General features: G+C 39.4%; 1 pseudogene; it reads left to right on the top strand.

Annotated features, from left to right (window-relative positions):
- Window positions 1-1,720: 1,720 nt before the first annotated feature.
- Window positions 1,721-2,466, top strand: LOC133753573 (T-complex protein 11 X-linked protein 1-like; annotated as a pseudogene).
- The last annotated feature ends 17,835 nt before the right edge of the window (window positions 2,467-20,301 follow it).

Genomic DNA, 20,301 nt, shown 5'->3' with positions numbered 1-20,301 from the left:
TCTGAGATTCACATTTATGTTTTACACAGACACATCAGCGAATTTTTACTTAATTTAGGTAAAAACTATCTAAAAATTAATGAATTAAATATTTAGATAACTTTAGAATAAATATGACATAGAAAAATCTCTCAAAATAGTGTACTGATAACTAACTGCTAAAAAAAAAGTCCCAAAGGAAAATTCACCCTGATAGCTGTCTTTAATGCATATAGGACATTCTGCTGCACATAGCACAATGTTTTTTGCATTAATATGTTCTGCTAAAGTCCCAGAAAACACTTAATACTTTAAGTGGATTAAATATGCCTCATATGATCTGATTTATATGGTGAATGCTCCAAGTAAAACCTTTCTTCATAAAGAGATCAGATTGGAAGCTTCAGTTGAACTCTGATAAAATTATCATAAATTCCTAACTATTGGATCCCAAATTAATGAGATTTTGCTTTAAGCTCTTTTAATGGATGTGCCAACCAGCCTTTGTAGAGATTTTAAACGTATCAAAAGTGTTCTAAAATTTAAAGTAGCCTTCACTAGACACATGAGCAGAGCTCTTGAAGTGTAGCTAATATAAATGGGGGATTGAATATTTAATTTTACATCAGTTTATGTAATTGAAATTTAAAAGTGAAGCATTGTAATTTTATGTTGGTTATATTGTAAAGTGAAAATGTTTTGATATACTAGGTTAACTAAAATATTACAATTATTACCATTATGTCTGCCCATTTAGTTTTATTTTTGTAATGTGGCTACCAGAAGATGTAAACCTCCATCCCTAGCTCACATTATATTTCTATTGGACTTTACTACTCTGAAACACACTCAACTCTGATAGGAAAGATAAGTGCACAATCTAGGTAAAGTACACTTGCGATTTTATAATGCTGTGTTATTTATCTTCATTGCTAAGTTAAATTCTCTGTACTAGATGGTTTCCTAACACCTGGAAAGTGTTCAATGGGGCTCAGCATTGTGATGCATCAGGTTAAACCTCTGCTTGTGACACCAGCATCCCATACCCTAGTGCCAATTTAAATATTTGTTGGTCTGCTTTTGATTCAACTTCCTACTAATCTACCTGGGAAGGCAACAGGGGCCATCCATGTGGGAGAACCAGATGGAGTTCCAGGCTGCTGCCTTTGGTCTGGCCTAGCTCTGGTTATTGTGGCCATTTGGCAAGTGAAATAGCAGGTGGAAAACCCATCTACATCTCTCTCTCTCTCTCTCTCTCTGCCTCTCCCCTCTATGTTGTGCATGTTTGTGTGTGTCTGTCTGCCTTTCAAATAAATAAATCAATAGATCTTCCAAAAAAAGTGTTAAATGCATTTTGAACATACGATAATATGTTATCACATGATTACCAAATTATACTGCTAGGTTATTTAATCAACACATCCTGTCTTCACAGAAATGGAAGTTGTTTACTTTTATGGTTGTTTTTGTTTTTCATTTGTTGGTTTGCACATCTTTTATGGAAATGAAAGAGAGAGAGAGAGAGAGAGAGAGAAAGGCCTTTAGGAAGCCAAACAAAAGCCAGCAGTTCTTGCAGCTTGTGCCAGCTCCAGGAATACAATGCAGCCAGGCACTGAGCACCTCCTGTACTTTGGAGGTGGTTACTGAATGTAGCCATGCCCATGCACTTTCCCAACCTGCAAGTAGGAGCTGGGAACTGCCTGTGCTAGCTGCAAGGGGACAAAAAATTGATAACATTAAGATGCCAAAAATTGAAAAAGAAGCTGTGCTCCAGAATGACTGCAGTGAAGCAGGGAGTAGGGCCCCTAACCCTAAAACACCAGTACAGGTGCAGGAAAACAAGAGCAGCTCTACAGATGACCACCCTCCAGAGAGCTGATTTGGAACACTTTCTGTCACAGAGCTCATAGGACAATTAATGAAGTTTCCAAGATGAGCATTGCTCACAAAATCATGATCAATCAAGATTTCTAAATGGAAGAGAGAATTTTACCTCCAAATAGTGTGGAAGGCAGATTTGTGGAGGCAATGTACAATGCTTTTTGGAACCATCTGAAAGTGCAGCTATCAAGTACTCTACCCAACTTTCATGTGCTCTTGAACTACTAAGGGAAGTTAAGGATGCCCTGCTATCACTGCTATTACCAAGCCAGAATCATCTTTAATTGAAGAAGTTCTGGATATCAATCTCCTCAAGCAGGAAGCAGAGCATGAGGCCTTAGATATCCCTGCATTCTCACTTTGATGATCCTGTTATGTGCATCAATTGAAGATGTATCAATGCAGAAACTGGGGAGCATAAGAGAGCCAGTAGAAATACTGAGGGGTATTTTCCACATTCTAGGCCTGATGAAAATGGATATGGTGAACTATACTATCCAGAGCCTTTGACCTTACCTGCAGGAACATTCTGTCCAGTACAAAGAAGCTAAATTCCAGGACTTCCTTGACAGGCAGTCCCATCTCCTTATTTTCGGCACAAAATGACTAGCCACAGGTTGCAGGCTTCACTACATGACCTCCAGGTTCTTCTTAATCTCCCAGCTCATGCTCAAGCATGGCCTATTCACCTCAAAAAGTCAAGAAGTTAATAGTTCAGAAAGTCCCAATCTCACATTGATGTTATACCACAGATATATGATCCTCCTTTACTGAGATTCTGAAAAGGAAGGATTACCTGAGACTCTAATGGACAGAATCCAGCTCCAGGCGATTGAATTGACAGTGTGTCAGTTAACCATCTTGGCTTCAGTCTTGCTAGTGACAAGAAGTTTCTCTGATAGTATTTTATTTAGGTCATCTGAATTTGTAGATAAACTGAAATGCATAATCCAAGGACCAGGCAGAGGAATTTAACTCCAGACTTGAAGAGGCTATGCTGAGTGTAAGTGAACAAGTATCTCAGGAAATCCATCAAGGTCTCATGGACATGGGTCTCACTGCTTTTGAGCAGCAAAAATAAGAAATATCTTGTAGTTCAACTGAAGTAGGCAGGCAAACATGTTATTCTCTTCAAGGTAAGAAACTAATTCTATTATAAAGGAATATGTAGGACACACAATTTAATCTTTAGACCTTATAAAAGAGATGGCTAACATTTTTCTGTAATAGCATAGCCAAAATAAGAACTTAAATAATAATCTCCTAGCTAGATTCACTTTGCCATCAGCGAAGTATACAGTAAGTAGAAAAAACCTCCCTTTCAGACCAAAGGGAAAGAAAGTTTTAAAGTGAGAATATAATTTTCCTCATGGGCATTGTCTACCTTAGAAAATCTACTACAGAACATGCCTGTGACTATAGACTTGTAGTTGAGGCCACCGAAGATTAGAGATGGGACTTGGGCACCCCCTTGACTTGCATCCTCTGGTCTGCTTTAACACAAACCAGGAGGAAAAGAAAGCTAGGCATCAGAAGCAGTGGGTGGCAGGCCTATTAATGCCTGATCTGTACAGTGATGTGCCCTCAAGGAGACCCAACAGGCCAGTCCACTGCAGTAGCTTTCAATGTGGTAAGCCTGGGCTTCAGCAGAAGTCAGCTTGTGAAGAGCCCTGGCAGCTCTGCCAAGAGTTGGATCACTGGAAATGGACCTGCCCTGGAGTCGACGGATGCCCAGGTCAGAGCCACAGATCTTACTTTGGGCCACCCACCATAGGCTTCTGGCCTAGATGCCCTTCCATGTGGCTGGTTCCTGGTACTTGGTATGAACCCAAATTTACCTCTCTCTCTTAGATAAAGCTCTCACTCTCCTGTGATTTCTTTCACTGAATAAAAGCCTAAAATGTAATATGCTGCCTCGTTTATTGATGCTGGTATTTAGAATTCTTCTGTAAATATTAGGCAAGAACCCTCTCGGGCTTATTAATATTGGGTATTTATTAATAAGCATATGGTGATATCATATGGCACCCCAAATTCCGGTAGCATACGTGGCACCCCAGATGGTGCTTCTGGGGAACTCTAAGGGGCCACATTTTCACATAGATTTTAGGGGGTCATCTCCAATATCACAACTTCAGAAACATGCCAAGAATGAGAACTGCATTTGTAGCATCATTGACCAATGGATCCATTTGTTTATCAAGTGCTGCTTGGTTTGTGGCATGCAAGAGTCTTTGTTAGACTTCCCTGGAGGCTTTATTTTCATCAAAGGGAAATTCACAAATTTGGGCTGGAAGCTTGTAAATCTGAAGCATCTCAACTATCAAGTGTTTATCCCATACTAAACTGAAATTTTGAAAAAATGTCATCCCTCCAGCTAGGCACAAGAAACAGAAAAGGAGCCCATCTGACAGTACTAAAGCCCAGTCATGGCAACAAGGACCTAAGAAAGAGGAGCCATCATGTTCCTGGCATAACATCACCTGTGGCTACCAAAACAGGCTTCCTTCTTACCACTACAGCCAGAATACAGGGCTGCAGAGGTCAAGAATGTAAACATCCACTGATCCAATCCCCTTCATTAATAAACTTCAGAGCTGGAAATAGAAGGAGAGAGAGAAAGAGAAAGAGAGAGAGAGAGGAAGAAATCTTCCATCTGCTGGTTCATTTCCCAAAGAACTATAATGGCAGGGGCTGGGCCAGGCTAAAACAAGGAGCCTGGAACTCCATACAGATCTCCCACGTGAGTGTCAGGGGCCTAAGAACTTGAGCCATCTTCTGCTGCCTTCCCAGGCACCTTTGCAGGGAGCTGGATTGGAAGCAGAGTATCCTGGACTCAAACCAGTTCTCTGGTTTGGGATGCTGGTATTGCAGGCAGTGGCTTAACCCATTGCACCAAAATGCTGGCCCTATTAAGAAAATTTTATCTGAAACTTCAATGTATATGATGATTTAAAGTGATACTGCCCCGGTTAAAATGGAGGCAGAGCCAAGAGCTATGATCATTGCCCTTCCTCTGCTACAACCCATGACCCAACCACTGCAAACAGACACACACACACACACACACATTCCCAACAGCCTGTGTCAGCTCTGCAAAATTCTACAGTCCTGCAATAGTAAATAGCATGACCAAGATTGCTCTAGAAGGCAACAGAGAATCAGGAAGGAGATAAAGGAGCCCCTGTATTTTGAAATGAAATTTATCAATATTCAGACACTTCCATTCCCACACTCCTCCCCATTAGTGTTCTCTACAACCATGTGAAATCTGTGCATTCTCTCCTCTTACAACCATAATTTAGCATGCATCATCACAGCTTCCCAATGCATGAACATCTGCTGTAGGAAACTAAAATATGTGCCTTGTGGAGTAGTATAAGGGTGAGTACGGGGGGTTGTGCAATCAAAGAGAAGAAAGAAGGAAGAAATTATTGTAATAAACAGAAATACTCATTGCTGTAAATAATGAAAGCAGGACAAAGGACATTCCAAAATAAGCACACCAGAATTCATATAGAGTGTTAGGTGGGGGTCCTTGATGAGTTGCCCTATGCCCCTTCATAGTTCCTAAGGAGAGTACTGTGTCAGGACACAAGAAAATCATTGGAATTCATATTTATCCTGAAGCTTTGATAAAAGGGCCAGTATGGCTTATTCTTTTTGGTGTAGAAGAAAGAGAGGTATACAGTTCATTTAAGAAATATATCCATAAAACAGACTAAAATAAACCAAGCTTTGATACTTAAAGGGTATCATCCAGCCACCTAAGTAAATCAAATATGTGAAATAGCTAATTTCCTACCAGTTAGACATATTAGGTATTATGTAGGAAGTAAGGAAGTCCCCCATGAGTTACAGTACATAACTAACATACATCTCCAAACAAGGAATGAATGCTTGAAAGTATTCTGTGCTTATGGACTGCGAACTTGGAAAATGAACAGAAGGTTTGCTCCCACAATTCATCCATTCCAAAGGGCTATAAACGGTGTCTGTGTTTTGACAAGTATTTCCTTCATCAAAACAGCTGTCTGGGAGTTGGGTTGAGATTGCTGTATCATGGTGGATTTGTTTAATACAAGAGATACCTTTCAAAGTTAGTGGGCCAGGGAAGAATTGGGACAGGGCAATCACAGGAGGCCTAAGATGGAGACCATTAGCAATGAACAAAAGTACACAGGGAAATGGTAGCTACGTCTTTGCCAAGCAGAATTCATTATAGATTGTCGCCTTCAGTCCTGGAGCCTACCAGACCACCACAGCCGTTAGCTTACAAGGAATGCATTCAAGAAACCAAGTATCCTTCAGACAATGCTTACTATTCTTTCCCACTGGAAATGTGCTGAACATCTAGGTGATATTTTGCAACCTTTGGCATGAGACAAAGTGTAAGTGATCAGTGAGAAACTGTAGTATTTTTTTCTGAAGAATTATTCTTCAAAACATGTCAGGTGGTGTGATATAAACAGGAAAGCATGCATTTGGTAGAAGGGTATTAGTACATATGAACCATGACAGCTCATTTCCTTAACAAAGTTAATATTTTTGGTCAGGACCACTATAACAGCCCAAAAAAGTGCTATTATATGGCCACAGTTCTTTCAATGATTTTGCTTTTCACACACACTTTGGGGTATGTTTAAGGAGTATTGCTGATGTCAGCATGAACAATTCCTTATGGTAAGATCACCAGGCTAGGAAACAAGCGATTAGTTGTACATCTTTGGGCAAGTCAATTTCGTAGTATACTACCAATAAGATGAAGAAATTCAATTCAATGTCCTCTAAGTGTCTCCTGCTACAATTCTAATAAAATCAAAGATGTGGAAGATAGAAATTATTGTACTTACATTAAGCAGAACTTGTAGAACCTCCTTGTACATGAGCATATCATCATCTCTCTGTCATCTTCTCAGTCACTAATACTGCCATTAATGTATGGTATTGGTTGGAGTGCCTAGGAAAAACATCCTTTGTGACTGATGGCAGTAAGATCGCTGGATGTCTAGAAGTGGCTGGCAATGTAAATTTTATGGAAAGATTAAGAATATCTTATTTATTTTATAATGCTTGCCACATTCCCCTTTCCTGGGAGTCCCCTCAGCCATCTCATTTGGCGATAGCCTTACTTCCTTTGTGACTCACAAATCAATTCAGATAAGGCAAGGGAAAACTACTGCAATAATATTTTCTTCCATTCCTAGTTCATTTCCAAATGGTCACCAAGCACCTCTCACATATGAAGAGATCTCATTTTACTATTCATACACTTCAATGCTTACCAGCTCCCAAATTGAGAATTTTTACTGTATGATACAAAAGTACAAAGTAGATAAAATGCCTATTCATTAAGGCTTCTACATAATGCCAGTTTATATAAACATTTACTTCCAATTTAAAGTTTATTTGAATGAAATCAATTTGGAGAACCCCCTCCTTAATGCTATGTTGATTAGGACCAGAAATTTCCCAAACATTTTGTGGTGCTCAAAAGAAGTTCAGTGACTGTTGTCAAATTTCATCCAAGAGCGTTGAGTTTCCTGTTGACTGACACACCCTGTTCTCATGACTGTTTTTCAATTCAAAATATAAACCTCTACCAATGATTGCTTATATCCAAATATCCTGCACATAATAGATATTTAAAATATAGTTGGAATTAATCAAATAATCAGGAAGAATCTCACACTGTATAAATAGACTTCAGCAGAGCACTGATTATTTGAGAAACTGCCTTAACCCCTTCCTTCCACTAAGTTTCTATTTCATGAATTATTAGTGTTAAATCTGTTGATTATCACTAGTACATATATTTAAGGGCTTCACAACTTACAAAATTTATTCCATTTTACAGGTGAGAAAAATCAAGGCAGGTAGAAGTGATGATTTATGGCCGGGGCCGCGGCTCAATTGGCTAATCCTCCACCTTGCGGCGCCGGCACACCAGGTTCTAGTCCTGGTCGAGGCGCCGGATTCTGTCCCTGTTGCCCCTCTTGCAGGCCAGCTCTCTGCTGTGGCCCGGGAGTGCCGTGGAGGATGGCCCAAGTGCTTGGGCCCTGCACCCGCATGGGAGACCAGGAGAGGAACCTGGCTCCCGGCTTCAGATCAGTGCGGTGCACCAGCTGCAGTGGCCATTGGAGGGTGAACCAACGGAAGGAAGACCTTCCTCTCTGTCTCTCTCTCTCATTGTCCACTCAGCCTGTCAAAAATAATAAAAAATAAATAAATTTAAAGAAAGAAGTGATGATTTATTCCTTTTATTCATGTTTTGAATATATTTTTAATATGGGGCAGTGCTCTCCGCTACCATCAACAGTCAGTAGTAACCCACAGCTGGAAGTGGAAGGAGAAGGAAAGAGGTATCTAGTTTCTCATCCCACCACTGTCAATTAATAAACCGCATTGCAATAAAACTCCCTTTATGATATTGTCACTAATAAAGCAATAACATATATTCATATGTCAAATCATATATTGATATGAATTGTGCAACTCAATGGCAATGTTCTTACTGTGTTGGCATTGCTGTGTGTCCTCATACAATGAAGCTACTTCCTCCTACAACTTCTATCTATTCACAAACAATAAAAGGTACACATGGTCAGTGTTCAGTAGAAATGTGATGACACTGGCAAGTCTCCCCATCATCTCTAAGGGACAAGTCTCCTCCTGTTTGGGTATCCCGTGTTTTCCTGTTCTAAAACCTCCTCCCATTGAGGAAGAACAGGACTTCTCATCTGTCATTTTAGGAGGGAGGAGGGAAATTCTGGAAAGATCTTTCCATCTATTGGAGTAAATATCCCAAGTCCAGGTCTAAGCTTGAGTCCAAGGACCCTTGCCAGCTCAAATTTCCTCAGGGATTTGGATTAGAGGTTTCATGCTCTTGGGTTGCTGAATCTCTCCCCCTTCTCATACCTGACACTGATCACAGCTCCTTTCTGTTCTAATTAGAGGGAAAAGTCCCTCTTTTGTATAGGCATCATGGCTAACATTAGTCCTACATACTAACCCTTTCAACTCACCTCTGGATCAATGAACGTAGCTGGGAACATAGAGTATTTTGATTGACTGCCCTTGGATTATCTACCCAATGTGAACTGCTTCAAGATAAAAAATTCTCCACAAAAAGGTGAATAACAATTTTCTGGATAAATTAAAGAAAAAAATGTACACTAAGATCAGAATCTGAAAAAAGTAGTCCTATTTCTTCATACCAAACAGCTCTGTATTATTAATATGAATACATTTTATTACTATATCATTGGGGAAATTCTAAATTACAAAAGAAGTGGTATTTCTTTTTTTGGATTTATTGTCCATCTGGGAGCAGCTGAAAAACGAACTACAAGGAACTCAACATCCATCACTTTTTTTTTTTTAATTTTCTCTTGGAATGGAGAGAGAGAGAGCTAGAACGAGCAAGAGAGCAACAGCCAGGACTGGGCCAGGCCAAATCCAGGAGCCCAGAACTCTATCCAGATCTCTCACATGGGTAGCAGGGACCCAATTAATGGGCCATTATTGGCTGCTTCCCCAGATGGATTATCAGGAAGTTGGATCAGAAGCAGAGCAACAAGGACATGAAACAGACACTCCTATATGGGATGCAGGCATTCTGAGAATCACCAAACTTCCACTCCTCCATCACATTCTTGATGATTTAGAAGTCTTTTACAGTCAGTGGGTTTATTAAAAGGCAGAAATATATTAAGCTCTTCCTAAGGGACTTATTAACCAAAATCAAGAGAACTAATTAATTCTCTCCAAAAGCAATTATAAACCAGTCAACGGATCATGATAAATATTGTTAAGAAGAATTTATGCCCAAGAAATGGCACAAACTTCATAAGACCATGAAATAAGAAACTGTCCCATCAACATGAATGCATTGTTAACTATTTGATAAAATCTGTTATAATACTGACATACATTAAGGATAAATAATATGAGTATGTAAAGAAAGGCAAATAATTCAATGTGGCTAGGGAAGAAGGTCACCGGGAACACAAAGCAGAATATTTTCCTGTTCATTCAGCCAAGTACTCAATCACTCAACAATTACTAAATACTTATTATGTGCCTGTCTGGAAACTAGGAATATGGAATTGATTCCAAGTATAAATTTGTCTTACAAAGTATTTAATAGACTAGAAGTCTGAATATTACCCATAGTAGTTAAAATATTATAGATATATGAAGAGAATTTCACATTCAGAGAAGGAGCATGTAGCCCAACACACTGTAGTCAGAAATTCATTCACAGAAGTCAACAGAATAATGTCTTCCAGAGTTTTGAATTTCACTCTGAAATACTGCACACATTTCTAAAAGCAACTGTCTTATACAGAATCATGTCTAAATCAAAGTTTATGAAGTTTGGATTCATTTAGGAAAAGCTCATTGCCAGATTGCACCCAAGAAAGCTTAATAAATCTCAGTCATTGGGGCCGGCACTGTGGCTCAGCAGGTTAACACCCTAGACTGAAGCGCCAGCATCCCATGTGGGCGCCAGTTCGAGACCCGGCTGCTCCACTTTCCATCCAGCACTCTGCTATGGCCTGGAAAAGCAGTAGAAGATGGCCCAAGTCCTTGGGCTCATGCACCTGTGTGGGAGACCCAGAAGAAGCCCCTGGCTCCTGGTTTCAGATTGGATCAGCCTAGTTCCAGCCATTGTAGCCAATTGGAGAGTGAACCATTGGATGGAAGACCTCTCTCTCTCTCTCTCTCTCTCTCTCTCTCTCTGCCTCTCCTCTCTCTGTGTAACTCTGACTTTCGAATAAATAAATAAATCTTTTTAAAAAAATCTCAGTCATATCAGGGCAAAAAGGGAAAATGATCCCTACTAATGTGCCTAGGAAAGCAGCAGAAGATGACCCAAGTCCTTGGGCCTCTGAACCCACGTGAGAGACCTGGATGAAGCTCTTGGCTCCTGGCTTCTGGCTTTGGCCTGGCCCAGCTCTGCCATTTCAGCATTTCAGCCATTCAGGGAGTAAACCGGCAGATGGAAGGTCTCTTTCTCTCTCTCTCTCTCTCTCTCTCTCTCTCTCAATTTCCATTTCCTTCTCTCTCTCTCTCTCTCTCTCTCTCTCTCTCTCTCTCTCTGTAACTCTACCTTTAAAATAAATAAATCTTTAATAAAGGGGGGGGGATGAAATCTATGTATGCAGATTTGTAGAGGTCAGACTACTTGCCAGGGTCAACATGATCTCAAGCAGCATTTTTCTTTCTTTCTTTCCTTTTTTTTTTTTTTTTTTTTTTTTTTTTTTTTTTTTTTTTTTGGACAGGCAGAGTGGATAGTGAGAGAGACAGAGAGAAAGGTCTTCCTTTTTGCCGTTGGTTCACCCTCCAATGGCCACTGCGGCCAGCGCATCTCGCTGATCCGAAGCCAGGAGCCAGGTGCTTCTCCTGGTCTCCCATGGGGTGCAGGGCCCAAGCCCTTGGACCATCCTCCACTGCCTTCCCGGGCCATAGCAGAGAGCTGGCCTGGAAGAGGGGCAACCGGGATAGAAACCGGCACCGCAACCGGGATTAGAACCCAGTGTGCCAGCGCTGCAAGGTGGAGGATTAGCCTGTTAAGCCACGGTGCCGGCCTTGAAGCAGCATTTTTCTATCCACTGCCACTGGCCCTACATCCATGGAACTTTTCAGTCTCCTCTGCAAAAGCAGAAATAATCAGACTGTCTTATCTGCTTTTTTTCCTGGGTAATTTGAAGGAAAGAGCACTTTCCACTTTACTAACTTAACTGGATTTTCTGCAGGCAGAATGTGGATTGTTAACTGTCTCCAGACACTTTCTCTTGTATACTTTGGAGGCTAAGGGAATGAAAATCATTTTTTTTATTCTCTGGGTCTTGACAGCCTGAATCAGTTAGTGATGCAGAATCTAAGATACTTTTTTTTTTCTGGTTTGAACACACACAAAAAAATGGTACCTAATTCAACAATAGTTTTCTTCCAAGACACAGAAGTATGGGAATCCCAGAGCCAAACTGATCAAATTGCAAGAGAGCAAAGGTGGTAAAAAAACAACATAGAAAAAGAGAATCCATTTTCCCCTACTGTGTTTGATACTTGCCCTCAGAATTTCAATTATGAATCCCATGATTGTCAGGAAGGCACACACAATCATTTTTCCTTAACATTTTTTGATGATAATCTCAGATTCTCCAATGGCAACACCTTGCAAACTAGATAGTACAGTATCACACTAGGATAATGACATTGATAAACTGACATTGATCAAATGTCTGCCACCTTATTTAGTTCTCCTAGTTTTTATTTATACAAGTGTGTATGTATATTAAGTTCTATCCAATTGTATCACTTGTGTGTGTGGTACCCATCACTATCTTAAGGAGGCTAAACCATTCTAACACAAATATCCCTCATATTGAACTTTTATGAACCAGATCCTTCCTCTTCTTTTTTTTTTTTTTTTTTTTTTTTTGGTCAGGCACAGTGCACAGTGAGAGAGAGAGAGACATAGAGAAAGGTCTTCCTTCCATTGGTTCACCCCCCAGATGGCCGCTACGGCCAGCGCACTGCACCGATCCGAAGCCAGGAGCCAGGTGCTTCTCCTGGTCTCCCATGCGGGTGCAGGGCCCAAGTACTTGGGCCATCCTCCACAGCACTCCCGGGCCACAGCAGAGAGCTAGACTGGAAGAGGAGCAACCGGGACAGAATCCGGCACCCCAACCGGGACTAGAACCCAGGGTGCTGGTGCCACAGGCGGAGGATTAGCCTAGTGAGACGCTGTGCCAGCCAAGAGATCCTTCCTCTTCTTACCCCATTGTTTCTATCTCATGGCAACCACTAATCTGTTATCCATTTTGAGCATTTTATGTTTTCAAAAATGTTATCATATGGAAATATACAGTATATAAGTTTTTGTGATTGGCTCTTTGCTTGTACTGTATATAAGTCCTTGGAGATTCACCCTGGTTATTATTATATGTATCAATAATTTGTTCCTTTGTACTCTTCAGTATGAACATAGTATTTCTATTCCTTTGTATTCCCCAGTATGAACACAGAACAATTTGTTTTTCCCTTGAAGGACATTTGAGCTAGTTCCAGTTTTGGGCTATTACAATTAAAAGCTGCTATGAATATTCATGTACAGGTTTTTGTGTAAATGTATATTTTCATTTCTCTAAGATAATTGCCCAAGAGTACAATTTCTGTAATTTGTGGTACTTGCATGTTTAGTTTTTAAAGAAACTGACAAATGGTTTTCCAGAGTGGCTCTACCACTTTACATTCCCACAAGCAATCAATGAAAGTATCTATTGCTCCATATTGTCAGCAGTAATTAGTCTTGTTACTATTTTTTGGTGTACCCATTCTGATAAGTATGTAGTGACATTTCATGACTAATAATGTTAAATATAGTTTTATGTAATTAATAGCCATCTGTATATCCTCTTAGTTGGAATACATGTTGATGTCTTTTGCCTATTTTTAATGAATTATTTTAGCTCTTAAGTTTTGAGATTTCTTTATATATTTTAGATATGAGTACTTTGCCAGATATATAGTTTGCAAATATTTTATTATAGTGTTTATATTGTCTGTTCATTATCTTCACTAAGTATTTCCCAGAACAAAAGTTTTTAACTTTGACAAAGTCTAATTTATAATTTTTTTCTTTATGCACCATAGTTATGGTGTCAAATATAATAGACTATGTCTAAACCCATATCCCAATGATTTTCTCCTATTTTCTTTTTTTATTTTTTAAAGATTTTATTTAAGTTGTGGAGCCACAGAAACAAGAGCAGGCAGAGCCTTAGCCTACTATGACACAGCACCAGCCCCCCTATTTTTCTAAAATGTTATACTTTTACACTTTATATTTAAGTGTATGATCTATCTTGAAATTTTTATATGATGTATGAGCCATGATTCATTATTTCTTGTCCTTTTTTTAAAAAGATTTATTCATTTGCTTGAAAGGTAGAGTTACAGAGAGGCAGAGAGAGAGAGCGAGCTGGTTCACTCCCCAGATGGCTGCAATGGCCAGAGTTGGGCCAATCCAAAGCCAGGTGCTAGGAGCTTCTTCTAGGTCTCCCACATAGGTGCAGGGGCCCAAGCACTTGGGCCATCTTCTACTGCTTTCTGAGGCCATAGCAGAGAGCTGGATCAGAAGTAGACCAGCTGGGACCCGAAGCAGTGCCCATATGGGATGCCAGCACCACAGGCGATGGCTTTACTCACTACACCACAGCACCGGCCCCTTCTTTCATTTCTTCACTTTTCTTTTCTTTCCCTATGGATGCTCAATCGCTCCAGGCTCATATGTTGAAAAGGGTATAAATTTTCCATTGAATTGCATTTGCACCTTTGTAAAAAACTCAGTTAAGCATAGTATATTAATTAGTGTGTGTCTGTAGGGTTCTACATTCTGTTCCATTGATCTATATGTATGTTGTTTTGCCCATATCATGTTGTCTTGATTACTGTAGCTATGCCATAAGCCTTAATATCAGTAGAATGATTTCTTCTGCTTCATTCTTTATCATTAGCTTTTTAATTCATTAGATTGAAAAGCAAAGCATCAGAAGGAGAGAGAGAGACAGAGAATGTTTCATCTGTTGGTCCACTCTTCAGATGCTTGCAATGACCAGGTGTGGGCCAGGTCGAAGCCAGGAGCCAGATATTCCATCTTGGCCTCCCACATGAGAGACAGGGGATCAAGCACTTGGGCCATCTTCTGCTGCCTTCCCAGGAACATTAACTGGAAGGTTGAAGAAAACTGGAATAGCTGAGACTCGAACTGGTACTTTGATATGGGGTGTCAGTGTTACAAGCAGCATCTTAACCCCCTGCATCACAACACCAGCCCCTGTCAAGAGAGTTTCAATGATTGTAAAGCTTATACCTCACCATACACATTTTATAATAAATTTGCTTATTTATATCAAAAATGTGTTTGGACTTTGACACGATTTTGCTAAATTTCTAGATAAAGATATAAATTTCAAGTTTCTTGAGTTAGGAAACAAGATTATTGTTTTGAAATGTTCTTTATTTATAATATAAGCATTTATCCCTATAAATTGATCTTTCAGCACTGTTTCAGCTACCTCCCACATATTTTGAAATGTTGCTTTTATTTTCATTCCATTGAATATATTGTTTGGTTTTACTTTTCACTTACTTTGACTTCTGAATTATTAAAAATTATTTTTTAATTTCCACATTTTTAGAGAATGTCTTGCTGTTAGTCTGTTGTTGATTTCTGTTTGGTTCCACCATGATCAGAAAAATCCTATGTGATTTTAACTTTTAAAAATTTGTTCAAGGGCAGACTTTGTGGCACAGTCATTTAAGCCACCTCTTAGCACTCACACATCCTATATTGGAGTGCCTGGGATCAAGTCCCACCTCTGTTTCTAGTTCAGTTTCCTGCTAATGTACCTGGGAGGCAGTAGATGATAACCCAAGTAGTTGAGTTCCTGCCACCCATGGTGGGAGACCAAGATGGAGCTTCTGGTTCCTGGCTTTGGCTTGGCCAATCCCTGGCTGCTGCAGGCATTTGGGGGAGATAACCAGTGAATAGGGAGATCTCTTTCTCTCCCTCTCTTTTTCTCTCTGTCTCTCACACACTTTCAAATTAGTTAATTATTTTTTAAATGTTTGGGTTTCTTTTCTGGCCTTCGATGTTGTCTATCTTGGCCAAAGTACCAAGAGAACTTGAAAAAAAACTATGTAATTCTTTTATTGGATGGTGTGTTCCATAAATGTGAATTAGATTCTACTGCTTCATAATGTTATTATATCATAGTGTTATATCTCAAGTTTCTGTCTAGTATGTCTATCTGTTCTAAGAGTGTATTGGTGCTTCCAGCTATAATTATGGATTTATCTATTATTCATTCAGCCTTATCAGCTTTTGCATCATGTATTTTGAGGTTCTGTCATTTATTGCATACACTTTTAGGGTTACTATTCTCTTTCTGGTAGATTGATATATTTGTCATTAGCTAATGCTTCTTCATCTCTAGTAATTTTTTTGCTCTGGGATAAATCTGATATTATATATCAATACTGCTTTTACTCAATTATTAAATTATATGGCATATATCTTTTTCATACTTTTACTTTCAACCTTTGTTGCTGAATTTGAAGTGCGTTTTTTAGTAAATAGAAAATAGTTAAAACATTTTAATTAATTAATTTAGAGACAGAAAGAGGAGAAAGAGAGAGAGAGTGAGTGAGCGAGCTTCAGTCTATTGATATACTCCACAAATGCCCACAATGGCCAGGAGTGGGTCAGGCCAATGCTGGAAGCCAGGAATTCAACCCAGGTATCCCACATGGGTGGCAGGACCCCATATACTTTAAGCCATCACTGCTGCCTCTCACAGTGCATGCGCATTAGCAGGTAGTTAGAATCAGGAGCAGGACCTAAAACTCAAACTCAGGTACTCCAATATGGGATGTGGACATTGTAACCAGCAACTTAACTGCCAGGTCAAATGCCCACCCAGAATGTGTGTGTTTAATTAATTCTGCCAATCAATACTTTTTTTTATTTTTTTTATTTTTTTATTTTTTTAACTTTTATTTAATGAATCTAAATTTCCAGTGTACAGCTTATGGATTACAATGGCTTCCCCCCCCCCCATAACTTCCCTCCCACCCGCAACCCTCCCCTCTCCCGCTCCCTCTCCCCTTCCATTTGCATCAGGATTCATTTTCAATTCTCTTTATGTACAGAAGATCAATTTAGTATAAAGATTTCAACAGTTTGCACCCACATAGAAACACAAAGTGAAACATACTGTTTGAGTACTAGTTATAGCATCAAATCACAATGTACAGTACATTAAGGACAGAGATCCCACATGAGGAGCAAGTGCACAGTGGCTCCTGTTGTTGACACAACAAATTGACACTCTAGTTTATGGTGCCAGTAACCACCCTAGGCTGTCGTCATGAGTTGCCAAGGCTATGGAAGCCTTCCAAGTTTGCCGACTCTGATCATATTTAGACAAGGTCATAAAAGACAGAGTGAGGATAGTAACCAATGATCCTAAGAGTGGCATTTACCAGGTTTGAACAATTATACATCACTAAGTGGGGAAGAGGACCATCAGTACACACAGGTTGGGAGTAGAGTCATTGGTGGTAGAGTAGAGGTTATGATTACAAAGGAATGAGGCCCAAGTGCACTAGACAGGGCCTAGAACAAAGGACAGAGTCATTATTAGAGGAGCTAAGAAAGGTGCTGTCTAAGCTACAATTAAGTTTTCTGATTGAGAGGCAAATAGAACCTGACAGAAGGGACTTGATAATAATCTGATGGGCTTTAGGCCTTGTAAATTCAGAGGCCCAGACCTATCTATCTCTTCACATGGGGTATATCCTAAGGGAGGTGTGAACCTCCTAGGGGAAGGCACTCTGTTGACTTTCATTACTTGGCTGGCCTGGGAGGAGAGCTGGCCAGGTAAAGGCAGGTGGCATCTCTAACAAGAAATTTACAGTTCTGCCTGCAATGTTGCTGACCCTACTTGACCATCCCCTCAGCTGCAGTGGTCCCTTTGGAAGTTGGGCTGAGTGAAGGGCTTTTCAGCTTAGAGCCAATAAGATCTGTGGCTCTGACCTGGGCATCCTTCGACTCCAGGGCAGGTCCATTTCCAGTGATCCAACTCTTGGCAGAGCTGCCAGGGCTCTTCACAAGCTGACTTCTGCTGAAGCCCAGGCTTACCACATGGAAAGCCACTGCAGTGGACTGGCCTGTTGGGTCTCCTTGAGGGCAGATCACTGTACAGATCAGCCATTAATAGGCCTGCCACCCATTGCTTCTGATGCCGAGCTTTCTTTTCCTCCTGGCTTGTGTTAAAGCAGACCAGAGGATGCAAGTCAAGGGAGTGCCCGTGTCCCATCTCTAATCTTCGGTGGCCTGAACTACAAGTCTATAGTCACAGGCATGTTCTGTAGTAGTTTTTCTAAGGTAGACAATGCCCATGAGGAAAATTATATTCTCACTTTAAAACTTTCTTTCCCTTTGGTCTGAAAGGGAGGTTTTTTCTACTTACTGTATACTTCGCTGATGGCGAAGTGAATCTAGCTATGAGATTATTATTTAAGTTCTTATTTTGGCTATGCTATTGCAGAAAAATGTTAGCCATCTCTTTTATAAGGTCTAAAGATTAAATTGTGCATCCTACAGATTCCTTTATAATAGAATTAGTTTCCTACCTTGAAGAGAATAGAGAAATGAAAGAACAAGTTGGGCTTAGAATAGAGAAATGAGGGAGCAAGTCCTAGATCGCTTGCTGACAATAGCAATATCACATGAATACTTAGCAAACTGTTTCAACCATTAGATAACAACTTAAGAAAACATTTACCAGAAGGTCCAATGCTTTCTATAAATTTTAAGAATCATGTATTTGAAAACACCTCTTAAATAATCTAACAAGGTGTAGTTTGTTTAGCCAGTAAACTTAAGCACAACCATCTAAAATGTTTTTAGTTTCTTTCTACCAACAAGTCTAAAACATATGATACACAGATTCAGGTCACACAGATTAAAATGTATCTTTGATTGATTTTAGCAGCTTAAATTTATGGACAATCTTATCTATAAGCCATTTAAAATAAAACTCTTAATAAAATTTCCCCATGTGGACATACAATATGTACACACATATAATATAGCATAATAGACCAATATAGCAATTTTAATAATAGCTTTTAAAATCTTTAACTCTTTTTGTAGATTGCCAATTGATTTGAATTGCTTTTTCTTTTTAGTAAACTCAGTTAACCATACTTTCTCTCAGTTGGTACTGTTAATACATTATTGGCTTCATCTGTTTACAGAGCCATCCCAAAGTACTGAATACAATAAAAGTGGCTGGAAAAAGTCCATAGGAACCTATAGGAGGACAGCTAAACACAGAACCAACAACGCTTTAGTTTTATGAGCAGCAGATCATATATAACTGTGGATGACAAAAGACTTTAAGTCGCCATGTTTAAAATTATAAACTCATCAACCAACAAGAGGCACTTGCTTACTTCACAGTATTTTTGGAAGCACCTGTAGGATTTTACAGGTATTTAACCCTTTAGGCCTCTGGGGCTTTCTCATTAAGATAACTATCATGTCTAGTAACACAAGATCATTAGACTTTTTAATTCTCAAACATTTGTATTAATAGCATTTTCCATTATAGAAACTTAAAGTCTGGTAACAGACATCAAGAGAACATAATAGATTACTTTAACACATTGCTTTAACAGAGCATCAGAGTTTAATTCTATGTCAAAGAGAAGTTGAGCTTCCTGTGATCTTTTGCTGTGAGGTTTCCTTCCTTTACCTTCTTTCATATTGGTGACCATGTTTCTGTGTTTCTGTGTGTAACACATCTTTAAGCATCTTTTGCAGGGCAGGATGAGTGGCAACAAATTCTTTCAGTTTCTGTTTGCTATGAAAAGTCTTCATTTCACCTTCATTCACAAATGAGAGCTTTGCAGGATATAATATTCTGGGCTGGCAGTTTTTCTCTCTTAGTACCTGGGCTATGTCTCGCCATTCCCTTCTAGCTTGTAGGGTTTCTGATGAGAAGTCTGCTGTGAGTCTAATTGGAGATCCTCTAAGATGATCTGACGTTTCTCTCTTGCACATTTTAGGATCTTTTCTTTATGTTTCACTGTGGTGAGTTTGATTACAACATGTCGTGGTGAGGATCTCTTTTGGTCATGTTTATTAGGGGTTCTATAAGCTTCCTGTACTAAGATGCCTCTGTCCTTCTCCAAACCTGGGAAATTTTCTGCTAGTATCTCACTGAAAATGCCTTCTAATCCTTTCTCCTTCTCCATGCCTTCAGGAACTCCTAGAACCCGAATGTTGGGTTTTTTAATAGTATCCTGTAGATTCCCGACAATATTTTTTAGATTTCTAATTTCTTCTTCTTTTCTTTGGTTTGCCTGTTTCCTTTCCTGTTCTCTGTCTTCTAAGTCTGATATTCTCTCTTCTGCTTCGCCCATTCTGTTTTTAAGGCTCTCTAATGTGTTTGTCATTTGATCTATTGAACTCTTCATTTCATTATGATTTCTAGTCACTATCAGAGTTTCTTGTTCCACTAGTTGTTTCATTTCATTTTGATTCCTCCTTAATATTTCACTTTCACGAGAGAGATTTTCTATCTTGTCCATGAAGGATTTCTGTAGTTCAAGAATTTGTTTTTGAGAACTTCTTAATGTTCTTATCAATTTTTTGAGATCCGCTTCTTGCATTTCTTCTATCTCATCATCTTCATAATCTTGAATTGGGGTGTCTTTTTCATTTGGGGGCGTCATAGTTTCTTCCTTGTTCTTGTTAGCTTGGTTTTTGCGTTTGTTGTTTGGCATGTTGGAGATATTTGGTTTCTTCACTGTGGTGTTTTTTCTTGTTACACTATGGCTCTATATTAAGTGGACTGT

The sequence above is a fragment of the Lepus europaeus genome, chromosome X, assembly GCF_033115175.1.
Source record: "Lepus europaeus isolate LE1 chromosome X, mLepTim1.pri, whole genome shotgun sequence".
Taxonomy (NCBI): domain Eukaryota; kingdom Metazoa; phylum Chordata; class Mammalia; order Lagomorpha; family Leporidae; genus Lepus; species Lepus europaeus.
This window is presented reverse-complemented; position numbering and strand designations above follow the sequence as displayed.